The 14218-nt window shown below is 45.1% G+C and overlaps 1 protein-coding gene across 1 annotated transcript in view; it reads right to left on the bottom strand.

Moving 5' to 3' along the window:
• LOC121578517 (testis-expressed protein 264 homolog) overlaps positions 1–14218 on the bottom strand; it is a 131555-nt gene that overhangs the window by 67375 nt on the left and 49962 nt on the right. The window lies entirely within an intron of this gene.

Genomic DNA, 14218 nt, shown 5'->3' on the forward strand with positions numbered 1-14218 from the left:
CAGAGAAAAATATGTAAATTCACATGCCTACAGTACACACACACGCACGCACGCACGCACGTACACGCGCATCAGGTTGGACTTCTCCTCTCAGAGATGGATGGAGTGGGTAAATAAGCTTGTGTTCTCAGAAAGATACCAGCACACAGAGACAAACACGGGCTCTCTTTGTAGATCACAGGATCAAACACTAACTCCAGCACCCACTACTGAGAGAGAGAGAGAGAGAGAGAGAGAGAGAGAGAGAGAGAGAGAGAGAGAGAGAGAGAGAGAGAGAGAGAGAGAGAGAGAGAGAGAGAGAGAGAGAGCAAGAGAGCGCTTTAGAGCAGGGAGACATCTGTTTTATGTAGCCTACCTTTTGATTTGATTCTTGGAGAAAGCCGTGGATGACTTTGGTCATGTGTTTGATGTTTTTTTATCCTTGTTCTCCTGTAGGGTCACTGGGGCAGGTTCTATGCTGTTGCTGCAGGGTCACTGGGGCAGGTTCTATGCTGTTGCTGCAGGGTCACTGGGGCAGGTTCTATGCTGTTGCTGTAGCTGTTGCTGTGCAGCTCTCGCACACAACATGTTCTCGTTTCATACATCACTGGAGGTGTTCTCATTTCATGCAACCCTATTGCTTCCATTTCAAGCAGAATCAAATCTGGGCCCAAGGTTATTCTGAACTTATCCTTTAAATGCCATGAACTTCAGTTTAAAGGCCAAGATGTATCTGCTCATTTGGCTGGATGGAATAAGCAGACACCAAGTCGATGGATCTCACTGAGGTGTCTGATGATGGCTGGACCCACACACACACCATCATGGTCAAAGTCTGTGTGTGAGAGTGCTATTTGTCACATGCTAACAGTGAAATGGTTACTTACTGTACATGTGTGTGTGTGTGTATGCGTGTGTGTGCGTGCATGCGTGCATGTGTCGTGCGCGTGTGTCCATGTATGTGTCAGTGTAGGGCACGGCTAGCTGTGAGGTAGTGCTGTGGTGGAGGGTTCAACCAGGCCACCGTGACAGGATGGCCTGCAGATACACCTTGGAGCCTGTAGCCCTGCCCGCCACTCAGCACGCCTTCTGGGTCTGTTCCATCCTCCCACCGCCTGCAGCCCCCACACAGACCCTCTACAAACTCCCACACTGGGGGTTTCTCATCAGCAGGCTACAGAGAGTGGGGGGTGAGTGGGAGTAGGGGGGCTAAGCAATAATATTCATTTAAAGTATGATAACACAGGGAATAGAGTATTATCTTGTCTATCTTCATTTTCATTCTCTATTATTGGATTGATGAGACCAGGATGAAGTCAAATGCCACGGTGGCATTATAATGTGTTTTCCTTCCCCGCCTCTCTCGTTTTCTTGTTGGTGAGATTGGATTGCTGTTTTCTTTGCAGTGATAGAACACAGACAGGAAGAGAAGAGAAGCGTGGGAGTCTTGTCATCAGGGAGGGAGGAGAGGTGTTGAGAGTAGGGCTGTTGCGGTGACCGAATTACCGCCACACCGGCGGTCACGAGTCACGAAGGCAGTCAAATTCCACATGACCGTTTAGTCACGGTAATAAGGCTTCTCCAAGCTCTGATGCTGCTGATGGTAATTAGTAGCCTACTAAACTTGCTAACTGCCTGGTACCCCGCACTCTATTGTCCCTCTAATCACCTGAGATCAATGCAAACGTATTAAAAAATCTAATCAAACACTTAATGAGAGCCCATGAGCTCATGTTCAGCAACATTTCTATAGGCTACGCAATTGCGGGAGAAAACAGAGTGATGGCCTCTAATAAAAAGACGAGGATCCCATCAGCTTACTTATTTCCCTCATTAAAATGCAAATCAATTTATAACATTTTTGACATGAGTTTTTCTGGATTTTTTTGTTGTTATTCTGTCTCTCACTGTTCAAATAAACCTACCATTAAAATTATAGACTGATAATTTCTTTGTCAGTGGGCAAACGTACAAAATCATCAGGGAATCAAATACTTTATTCCCTCACAGTAGGAGTACCTATTTCTTTGTTAACCGCTCAACACAGAATAGCCGCATGTGTGCACTCCCTCAAATCGTTTGGAGAAAATATTTCTATTTTATTCAGCTTTGTTCAATGGTATTCTTCATACTATAAAATAACATAAAATAATGTCACGGAATTATAAGCAAATCTTGTCTGCTAAATGAACTAGCGTAGCCCACAGCCATTTGGCATAGCCACATTAAGACAACTCAGAGTATGCTATTCTTTTCTTCTGAAATATAGTACATTTTCTTCATATCATGCTTCTTTAGACCTGTCTAAAATAAATAATGGATTTATTGTGAAGGTGTACGCTATATTACATGGATTTATTATACTTTTTAAAATGGCTTAATAGGCCATGTGTGGAAGCCAGGAGATGCTAAATGTGTTTATGTTAATTAACTGTCAATTACCGAGAGACTGACAGTTATTTGGTTGACAATCACCGGCTGACAAAATCTCATGACCGCCACAGCCCTAGTTGAGAGGAGACTGGCACTAAACAATAGTCAGACTGATTCACATATAACAGAGAATCAGGGTGTGAGTGTTATGAGGACTCCCATCCAAAAGGTTAACATCATTTGGCGAGCATACAAAAGTTTCTACTGACTAATGGCCTTCAAATGAAGTCAAACGGCCATAACATATATGTGCCAGAGGACAGGGGATGATACTGCATCAGTCTCACAGAACAATGATTCATGCCTTAGCGTGACTATATGAAAAGCAATATTTCCATGGCAACCTTCACTCACGTATCACACATTAAGGAGATGGTGACTGTGTCAAAGTTAATGTGAGAGGCGGATTTGACCTGCAGCTCAATTGGAAAAGCATTGCAGGGAACAGCAGCCCAGAGCTGTCTACACACACACACACACACACACACACACACTACCTATCAGGCTGTGCTCACAGGAGGGGAGTCTAATTGTCAGCAGGGTGTGTGATCCACAGCAGGGGTATCAGACTGAAAGAGTAGCTGAGAAACTAAGGGAACCAGGAATCAATGAGCACATCACAAACAAAACGACCTGCATCCACCTCCACTGGCCCCCATAGACAGGACTGTCTCTGGAAATAAGAGCTTCAAGCCCTACCAGAGTACCACACTAACCAGCACAAGGACATGACCTCAACTTCAGTTCAGGTCTAACAAAGTGCTACTTTATATAAGAGTTAAAAAGAAGATTAGTGTAAATGTTGGTCCCATACCAATCTAACTGTACACAGAGGTGAAACTCCTAAACTGTACCTTGCTACTCTAACGCCCATGCTACAGTATTGGTACTTAGGGGAGGGCCAGTCAGTTCTGGGTGAAAGAACACATTCAGATAGGGGAGGACTCAGAGAGCACAGGGATGCTTTAGACCTGTACACTATGTCAGGAATCAGGACTAATAATAATAATATGCCATTTAGCAGACACTTTTATCCAAAGCGACTTACAGTCATGTGCGCATACATTTTAATAAAAGCCAATGCAACTGCCTGTTTTACAAGCAGTACCACATGGATGGGCATTCATAAAATGTAATTACGAGCTGACACTGTACACTAATCTAGTTTTGCGGGGATAGGAGGCAATTTATTTAGTCTCGCCTAGGATGGCAGAACGGCCAGGATGGTTGGCGGATTCTGGATTTCCTGCTTTTATTCCTTCCTGATTTCTGGAATTTTAAAACCAGGATTTCTGGAAAACCTGGGAATTTTGGGAAAGTTACTGGAATTTTGCAACCCTATCCATAACCAACCTTTCCCTAAATAGGAAGATGCATCACAAAACACCAGACACAGGACAGGATACTGCAGTGCATACTGTATATTGCATATTCTATACTGTATATATACTGTAAGGTCCGGTGCTGGTTGTAGACAGGGTGGAGTCTAAGAGAGGCCATAAGCTCTGAGTGACCCCAGGGATGCAGGCCTTGTGTTAGCCAATACAAGTGTGATAGAAGGAATGACAGCATTAATAATGAAGGAAGCCCATCTAGCTTTGGCCAGACTGCGCCATCCGTCTCCCGAGTGGCGCAGTGGTCTAAGGCACTGCATCGCAGTGCTAGCTGTGCCACTAGAGATCCTGGTTCGAATCCAGGCTCTGTCGTAGCCGGCCGCGACCGGGAGACCCATGGGGCGGCGCACAATTGGCCCAGCGTCGTCCAGGGTAGGGGAGGGAATGGCCGGCAGGGATGTAGCTCAGTTGGTAGAGCATGGCATTTGCAACGCCAGGGTTGTGGGTTCGATTCCCATGGGGGGCCAGTATGAAAAAAAAAGATTTTAAAAAATGAAAAAAAAGTGGGGGTGTCGCAAGAGACTACCTATCGTATTGTCATTGAGTACAATGGGTCAGCCTGTTGCACACTGAGTGTACATCATCACTCCCTTGGGGCCAAACAATCCTGAGAGCCTTACAGGAGATATTTCTGACCACAGACGGTCACAGAAATTACTGGTTAATTTAGTAACAAAGGGAGGAGGACAACTAAAACATAAATAGGTAGGCCTATATCTTTCCAAATGGAGCTCTGTCTTTGAGACATCATTCTTATTACTCAGTCAATAACAGTCTGGTTATCAACAAATATTAGTCTTAATATGGGGCGAGGTATTCAGGGCCCATGTTGTCGTCCATTAAATCAGTAGAAAGTAGGAGACAGAGCGAGAGAGACAACTCTTCATCTGTAAGAGCATGTGGACTGGGAGATGTCATTCACTGGAGCACATTCTATGGCTTTCTATGTTAGGATTTCATATAGTGTGGACACGTGTGTGCATGCGTGTGTGTGTCAGAGTGTGAGAATGTGTGTTAGTGTGTACATATGACGGGTGCAGAGAATTGCTGATGCTATCCCTGCTCTAAAACTATCATGCATGTAATAACTATGATGGTAAAGGGGCATCTGTAAATGCAAAACACTAGAGTCCCCCCAAACAGGCTCTTAGCTGGCACAGTGGTAACAGACAGATAGACATGTGTAATAGTAGGAAGGAGAATACAGTAACAATGTAAAAACAACTGTGACAATATCAGACCAGGAACACAAACACTTGCCAAAACATACTTGGAAATCCATTTGGCCGATCAATTAGCGAACAGCCTCACTTGAGTAAAAGGATAGGCATCATACATGAACGCGTTCAAAACACGACCTCCTCACAGCGCTGGATAGCTGGCTGGCCGTCAACTCCACAGTGAGTGGTGGCTGATTTGGTTGTTGTGGTTTACTAGGTGGATACACCTGAATTCCTCTCGGTTCCAGCTCGTGCCCACTCATCAGGCCAGGACATTAAATATGGATGCTGTGGACAAGCAGAAGCAATTTTCTATGTTTAATTCAACAAATAATATCAAAAGAAGATGGAGAAGAGCAGCGCGTGAATAAACCATGACATGACTGGAGCCGAGGGAATCAAATCTCAGAACGCTGGAGCAAACTGGGAAGGTGCCACCGTTCAGGAGAGAACAAGGGTCACCTCTATATCATCTATTAATGCAGCTATCCACCAAGTTGTGTGACCTGATCAGGAGAAACTCTGGACCCTACCTATGCTATTGACTAAACTACACTGCGACATCTTGGCCATGGGGTACAGTAGTATAGTGAATTAGCCTGGGTGCCAACTTGTTGTCTTGGCAGTCTGTCATGCAGGAAAGTATTGCTTACATTCTTGGCTGTAATTTCCCATGTTTCCCAATCTGTTGCTCCTCCACTGATATACTGTAGAGATGGAGGATCTTAATTTGACCAGTTTCTCACAGCAGGAAAATAATCCTGGATCAACAGGAAATGTGAATTATTGTGTGGATTATAATTAATGGAACATTTTGTAGGGGTTGATACATTTTTTGTTGGGCAAATCAAGTCTGACATTTTAAAGTGGAAATTAAACTTTAGAAGCCTTTTTAAACCTCAAATACACAAGTTTGCATATAATGCTGTGCAGGAAATGTCCTACAACAGGGTGATAAAATTAATATCCTACAGTCGTGGTCAAAAGTTTTGAGAATGACACAAGTATTGGTCTTCACAAAGTTCGCTGCTTCAGTGTTATGAGATATTTTTGTCAGATGTTACTATGGTATACTGAAATATAATTACAAGCATTCCATAAGTGTCAAAGGCTTTTATTGACAATTACATTAAGTTTATGCAAAGAGTCAATATTTGCAGTGTTGACCCTTCTTTTTCAAGACCTCTGCAATCCGCCCTGGCATGCTGTCAATTAACTTCTGGGCCACAACCTGACTGATGGCAGCCCATTCTTGCATAATCAATGCTTGGAGTTTGTCAGAATTTGTGGGTTTTTGTTTGTCCACCCGCCTCTTGAGGATCGACCACAAGTTCTCAATGGGATTAAGGTCTGGGGAGTTTCCTGGCCATAGACCCAAAATGTCGATGTTTTGTTCCCTGAGCCACTTAGTTATCACTTTTGCCTTATGGCAAGGTGCTCCATCATGCTGGGAAAGGCATTGGTCATCACCAAACTGTTCTTGGATGGTTGGGAGAAGTTGCTCTCTGAGGATGTGTTGGTACCATTCTTTATTCATGGCTGTGTTCTTAGGCAAAATTGTGAGTGAGCCCACTCCCTTGGCTGAGAAGCAACCCCACACATGAATGGTCTCAGGATGCTTTACTGTTGGCATGACACAGGACTGATGGTAGCGCTCACCTTGTCTTCTCCAGACAAGGTGCTTTCCGGATGCCCCAATCAATCGGAAAGGGAATTCATCAGAGAAAATGACTTTACCCCAGTCCTCAGTAGTCCAATCCCTGTACATTTTGCAGAATATCAGTCTGTCCCTGATGTTTTTCCTGGAGATAAGTGGCTTCTTTGCTGCCCTTCTTGACACCAGGCCATCCTCCAAAAGTCTTCGCCTCACTTTGCGTGCAGATGCACTCACACCTGCCTGCTGCCATTCCTGAGCAAGCTCTGCACTGGTGGTGCCCCGATCCCGCAGCTGAATCAACTTTAGGAGACGGTCCTGGCGCTTGCTGGACTTTCTTGGGCGCCCTGACGCCTTCTTCACATCAATTGAACCTCTCTCATTGAAGTTCTTGATGATCCGAAAAATGGTTGATTTAGGTGCAATCTTACTAGCAGCAATATCCTTGCCTGTGAAGCCCTTTTTTGTGCAAAGCAATGATGACGGCACGTGTTTCATTGCAGGTAACCATGGTTAACAGAGGAAGAACAATGATTTAAAGCACCCTCCTTTTAAAGCTTCCAGTCTGTTATTCTAACTCAATCAGCATGACAGAGTGATCTCCAGCATTGTCCTCGTCAACACTCTCACCTGTGTTAACGAGAGAATCACTGACATGATGGCAGCTGGTCCTTTTGTGGCAGGGCTGAAATGCAGTGGAAATGTTTTTTTTGGGATTAAGTTCATTTTCATAGAAAAGGGACTTTGCAATTAATTACAATTCATCTGATCACTCTTCATGACATTTTGGAGTATATGCAAATTGCCATCATCAAAACTGAGGCAGCAGACTTTGTGAAAATCTGTATTTGTGTCATTCTCAAAACTTTTGACCACGACTGTATATATAGAAGGTAAAACAAAGCAATAAAAGCAGCACTTCGATTGATCTCACGGTTGTGTTTACTCAGCACTGGCAGTTCCAGTAACATCTTAGGAAACATGTACCCATTTCCTTAAAAAGTCAAGGCCAATAGCAACCACTAGAACCCACAAAATTAGAACACATATCGACAGAATGTGTTATGTCATCTAAGCCAAGGCAAAACAGAAAATTTCTCCACAGGAGGCCTGGGTTGTAAGTCCCGGCTCAGATAAATTGATTACTAAATGGACTGGAGCTGTACGCTCCACCTCCTGTTTTGGCTCGGGGGGACTATAGAGAGAGAGAGAGAGAGTTTAGTATGAGTCAGCCCTGGAAATAACACCCTGATGATTGTTCCCTCCCCTTCTGAGAGTCCTGAAAAGGTGCATTAGTCCTAACAAAGATCAGGCAGAGCTCGCTGCAATCCCCTTAATATAGTGTGCCCGTTTCTCCTTTATCCCCTAATTTCACCATCAAGCTATGCTCACACAGTCCCTGCAGTGAACATACACACCCACGTACGCACGCTGCCACTGTTTTTACATTGACTGCTGCAAAGGCACAGGCACACACACCAAAACAGTCACAAATGGAAACAGTAACAGAAACACAAACACATGACCCCACAGTAAATAATCCATTTGTCTTTGTAAAATCAATGAATAATCTGTTTGACTGTGTTGTCTGAAATGCTGCTGTGTTTTTGAGAGTGTCTGAGGCAGCTTGATTCCTGCCAGAGTAAGTGGGTGAGAGATTAGGAGGGCTAAGCTGGAGAGCAGGGGTGCTGTTGGACCATGGAGTGGGAAAGCTCCAGGGAGAGATGGGAGCAGCTCCGCACTTAACCATTTTTTTTTTTACAGCCAACATATAATATAATATAATAATATGCCATTTAGCAGACGCTTTTATCCAAAGCGACTTACAGTCATGCGTGCATACATTTTTTTGTGTATGGGTGGTCCCGGGGATCGAACCCACTACCTTGGCGTTACAAGTGCCGTGCTCTACCAGCTGAGCTACAGAGGACCACATGTAGCCTGGTCTCTGGGAGCCTGGAGCCGATAGAGCCTAGAGTGAGGCCAGGGCCCTAGGAGACAGACAGGCAGTTTGGGCATATATTGCGAGTGGGAGAAAACACATGTACTTGAGTGTGCATGAAACCCAATGTGCCAGACCACCCACTTAACCCTTCTGTTGCATTGTCAGGCTTGCTAATGCCAGGAAGCCTCTCACTGGCTCTTGTGCTAAAACTCCACTGATTTCACCTGCATTTTTTAGATATAACTGCCTCCTGGCAGTAAAGACTGTAGCAGAGTGGGACAGTGTGTAGTACTATAGTAAGAACTGTCACTGGAGGCTCCCCCCTCTCTCCTCTCCTCCCCACCCTGCTCAATTAATCATATGCCTAGGCACAGCCCTACTCCTAATCCACACTCCAGCCCTCTCAACATTACCGTCCATTATTCATTAGCCTAGCCATGGCCCCTATGCGTACCACTGACAGCGCTAACCCCGCTAACACACAGCCCGGCCCATCACTCACACAATTGCCTCCTCAGGCTGAGGATGTTAACAGTAGTGTGTTCGTGGACAGACAGACGGGAGAAGGGGGTTTAATGACCTGTCACAGCACCCAGGTCAAGTCATCGTCAGCTGATGGACTCTGACACACCACGTTATGGGCCTCACGCAGCCGAGGGAGAGCAGAGCATGATGCTTTCTGTGCCCTGAGTAGGACATAATGCTGCTTTCACCGACCTGACATCAGCTATAGGCAGGCTAGCAGACACATAGCCTGCCCATGGTTATGTAACAGAAGACAGGCGTAATGTGGTGTGAGATTATCACTTGGTTTGATGGCTAGATCCTTTTTGCTGATCTGCTTCCACTTGGTGTAGTAGGTCCCTTAGTCTTGGAACACCAAGGCGAAAGGCTACCGTTAGCCTTCAACAGACGTCATAATGTAATTCTGAGTTAAAGTTTTATCGTGGTCTTGCATGGTGCTGAATGTAATCCATAATGTCATGTCAACAGCCAAACCCACTAAAGCTTTTCAGTAATGCATGTCTGCATGTGACAAGTGCGCATATGTGGCTATTTTGGGACTATCTTCGATGTGCTGACAAGGGCTGTATCAGTGCAGTGAGCAGTGGGCAGAGACTCAGTTGTGTGTTGCTCTCTTGCCTCCTTCTCTGTGCCCGCCAACACACCTCTACAACAGATGGAGGGCTCAACAGATCAAAGTGCCACTCCCATGCCACATTGGCACTGTTGGCAGTACCTTAGCAACTGTCAGCACAAACACGGTCAGTGTCAGCTTAAAATAATACTTCTCAACTACTAAACAGTTTATAGAGAAATCCACACACCCCAATGTATATTGGATAGCCTGGTCCCAGATCTGTATGTGCTTGAGCCAACTCCTCTGACTATTGCACTGGTGATTCCATCAAATCAAAAATACAGTATTTTGTTTATGTAATCGTAGGTGCAGCAAAATGCTTAGGATTATTTTTATTACAAAATAATACACACAAATCCAAAAAATAACATAACATATAATATATATGTATGTACGATGGTGTGTATAGTATGGACAGTATATAAATAGAAAAGGTGTGTACAGCGGTAGTTATATAGGATGAGCCTTGACTAGAATACAGTATATACATACAGTGGGGGGGAAAAGTATTTAGTCAGCCACCAATTGTGCAAGTTCTCCCACTTAAAAAGATGAGAGGCCTGTAATTGTCATCATAGGTACATGTCAACTATGACAGACAAATTGAGAAAAAATATCCAGAAAATCACATTTTAGGATTTTTTATGAATTTATTTGCAAATTATGGTGGAAAATAAGTATTTGGTCACCTACAAACAAGCAAGATTTCTGGCTCTCACAGACCTGTAACTTCTTCTTTAAGAGGCTCCTCTGTCCTCCACTCGTTACCTGTATTAATGGCACCTGTTTGAACTTGTTATCAGTATAAAAGACACCTGTCCACAACCTCAAACAGTCACACTCCAAACTCCACTATGGCCAAGACCAAAGAGCTGTCAAAGGACACCAGAAACAAAATTGTAGACCTGCACCAGGCTGGGAAGACTGAATCTGCAATAGGTAAGCAGCTTGGTTTGATGAAATCAACTGTGGGAGCAATTATTAGGAAATGGAAGACATACAAGACCACTGATAATCTCCCTCGATCTGGGGCTCCACGCAAGATCTCACCCCGTGGGGTCAAAATGATCACAAGAACGGTGAGCAAAAATCCCAGAACCACACGGGGGGACCTAGTGAATGACCTGCAGAGAGCTGGGACCAAAGTAACAAAGCCTACCATCAGTAACACACTACGCCGCCAGGGACTCAAATCCTGCAGTGCCAGACGTGTCCCCCTGCTTAAGCCAGTACATGTCCAGGCCCGTCTGAAGTTTGCTAGAGTGCATTTGGATGATCCAGAAGAGGATTGGGAGAATGTCATATGGTCAGATGAAACCAAAATATAACTTTTGGTAAAAACTCAACTCGTCGTGTTTGGAGGACAAAGAATGCTGAGTTGCATCCAAAGAACACCATACCTACTGTGAAGCATGGGGGTGGAAACATCATGCTTTGGGGCTGTCTTTCTGCAAAGGGACCAGGACGACTGATCCGTGTAAAGGAAAGAATGAATGGGGCCATGTATCGTGAGATTTTGAGTGAAAACCTCCTTCCATCAGCAAGGGCATTGAAGATGAAACGTGCCTGGGTCTTTCAGCATGACAATGATCCCAAACACACCGCCCGGGCAACGAAGGAGTGGCTTCGTAAGAAGCATTTCAAGGTCCTGGAGTGGCCTAGCCAGTCTCCAGATCTCAACCCCATAGAAAATCTTTGGAGGGAGTTGAAAGTCCGTGTTGCCCAGCGACAGCCCCAAAACATCACTGCTCTAGAGGAGATCTGCATGGAGGAATGGGCCAAAATACCAGCAACAGTGTGTGAAAACCTTGTGAAGACTTACAGAAAACGTTTGACCTGTGTCATTGCCAACAAAGGGTATATAACAAAGTATTGAGAAACTTTTGTTATTGACCAAATACTTATTTTCCACCATAATTTGCAAATAAATTCATTAAAAATCCTACAATGTGATTTTCTGGAGAAAAAAAATCTCATTTTGTCTGTCATAGATGACGTGTACCTATGATGAAAATTACACAATTGGTGGCTGACTAAATACTTTTTTTCCCCACTGTATGAAGTGGGTAAAACAGTATGTAAATATTATTAAAGTGACCAGTGTTCATTGACTATGTACATAGGGCAGCAGTCTCTAATGTGCGGGGTAGAGTACCGGGTGGTAGCCTGCTAGTAACAGTGACTAAGTTCAGGGCAGGGTACTGGGTGGAGGCAGGCTAGTGGTGACTATTTAACAATCTGATGGCCTGAAGATAGAAGCTGTTTTTCAGTCTCTCGGTCCCTGCTTTGATGCACCTGTACTGTCTCCGGCTTTTAGATAGAAGCATGGTAAACAGGCCATGGCTCGGGTGGCTGAGGTCCTTGACGATCTTCTTGGCCATCTTCTTGGCCTTCCTGTGACACCGGGTGCTTTAGATGTCCTGGAGGGAAGGTAGTGTTGGGCTGACCCTCTGGAGAGCCCTGCGGTTACGGATGGTGAAATTGCCGTACCAGGCGGTGATACAGTGTCGGTGCATCTTTAGAAGTTCGTGAGGTGTTGCGCCTTCATCACCACACTGTCAGTGTGGATGGACCATTTCAGGTTGTCAGAGATGTGCACGATGAGGAACTTGAAGATTTTCACCCTTTCCACTGCGGTCCCGTCGATGTGGATGGGGGTGTGGTCTCTCTGCTGTCTCCTGAAGTCCACAATCAGCTCCTTCATTTGGTTGACATTGAGGGACAGGTTATTTTCCTGGCACCACTCTGTCAGGGCCCTCACCTCCTCCCTGTAGGCTGTCTCATCGTTGTTGGTAATCAGGCCTACCACTGTTGAGGTGCAAACTTGATGATTGAGTTGGAGACGTGCGTGGCCACGCAGTCATGAGTAAACAGGGACTACAGGAGGGGTCTGAGCACATACCCCTGTGGGGCCCCCGTGTTGAGGATCAGCGTGGCAGAGGGGTTGTTGCCTACCTTCACCACCTGGGGTCGGCCCGTCAGGAAGTCCAGGACCTAGTTGCACAGAGTGGGGTTCAGACCCAGGGCCCTGAGCATAGTGACGAGCTTGGAGGGTACTGTAGTCGATGAACAGCATTCTTACATAGGTATTTCTCTTGTCCAGACGGGATAGTGCACTGTGCAGTGCGATGGCGATTGCGTCATCTGTGGATCAGTTGGGGCTGTATGCAAATTGTAGTGGGTCTAGGGTGTCGGGTAAGGTGGAGGTGATATGCTCCTTAACTAGCCTCTCAAAGCACTTCATGATGACAGAAGCGATACTCATTTAGTTCAGTTACCTTCACTTTCTTAGGTACAGGAACAATGGTGGACATCTTGAAGCAAGTTGGAACAACAGACTGTGATATGGAGAGATTCAATATGTCCGTAAACACTCCAGCCAGCCGGTCTGCATATGCTCTGAGGACGCGGCTTGGGATACCGTCTGGGCCGGCAGCCTTGCGAGGGTTGACATTCTTAAAGAGCTCACAGTCCTTGTGAGCGGAGGTGGCTGTGGTTTCCTTGTGTGTTTAGCTTGTTAAGGAGCAAGGCGTCGGTGACACACATAAAGATGGGGCCGGTGGGCCACTCTACCTTCATTTCCATCATATAACCCAAAATCAAAGACCCTGCAATTAATTTAAAAAACATATTTGACCCTATATATCCCTTTATCTTTTCAGACTGAACCCCAGTGGTCCCCTCACACCCATCTAGACCCATCACACAGACAGACAGACAGACAGATACACACACCCTCCAATCATATCACATCCAGGGCATTATGCATGCAGAGGAATGCCCCTGAATGAATCCATGTGTGTAAATGTCATCAGTAAATGTCAATAGTTTTTCTGGGGCCAGGCCTGAGGACATGGAGGCTCAGCATATGGGCCCAGGGACCCACACCTACCTTCATTCATTCTTAAATCAACTATAAAGAGCTCCTCTGTTTAGCGTGATGAATTAAACAACACATACAGCACAGAGATGGAGGACTTTTGACAGAGACAGAGTAGAATAGAAGACGACAGTTTGTGACAACAGCCTAATCAGATGGAAGCCTTATGTACCACCACAGATTATCCATTATATTGACCAGATACTGCACTGGCCGCTTTAACAATGAAAAGAAATGTCTTCAAAAATGGAAAGCAGTCGGCAGGCGGCAAGATCAGGTGGGACCCTTCTAGCCAATGAGAGGGCAGATACGAGTATGATAACAGGCACATCTCCGACAAAGTTTTTTTTCTCCCAAGTTGCCGGGATGTCTCGTGTCCTACTTATATTAGTATACTCGTAACAACCTAAGCATTACAAAACCTATATTAGATCAAATAAGCCACACGTAGCAAATAAGCAATTACATTTTTGTTAACCAAATTCGACACGCTCTCATTGACTTCCATACAAAAAAAAAAAAGAAACGGCACCTGCTGGAGAAGACAGATTTTGGGCCCAGTTATCCCTCTC

This window comes from Coregonus clupeaformis, chromosome 12, assembly GCF_020615455.1.
Source record: "Coregonus clupeaformis isolate EN_2021a chromosome 12, ASM2061545v1, whole genome shotgun sequence".
Taxonomy (NCBI): domain Eukaryota; kingdom Metazoa; phylum Chordata; class Actinopteri; order Salmoniformes; family Salmonidae; genus Coregonus; species Coregonus clupeaformis.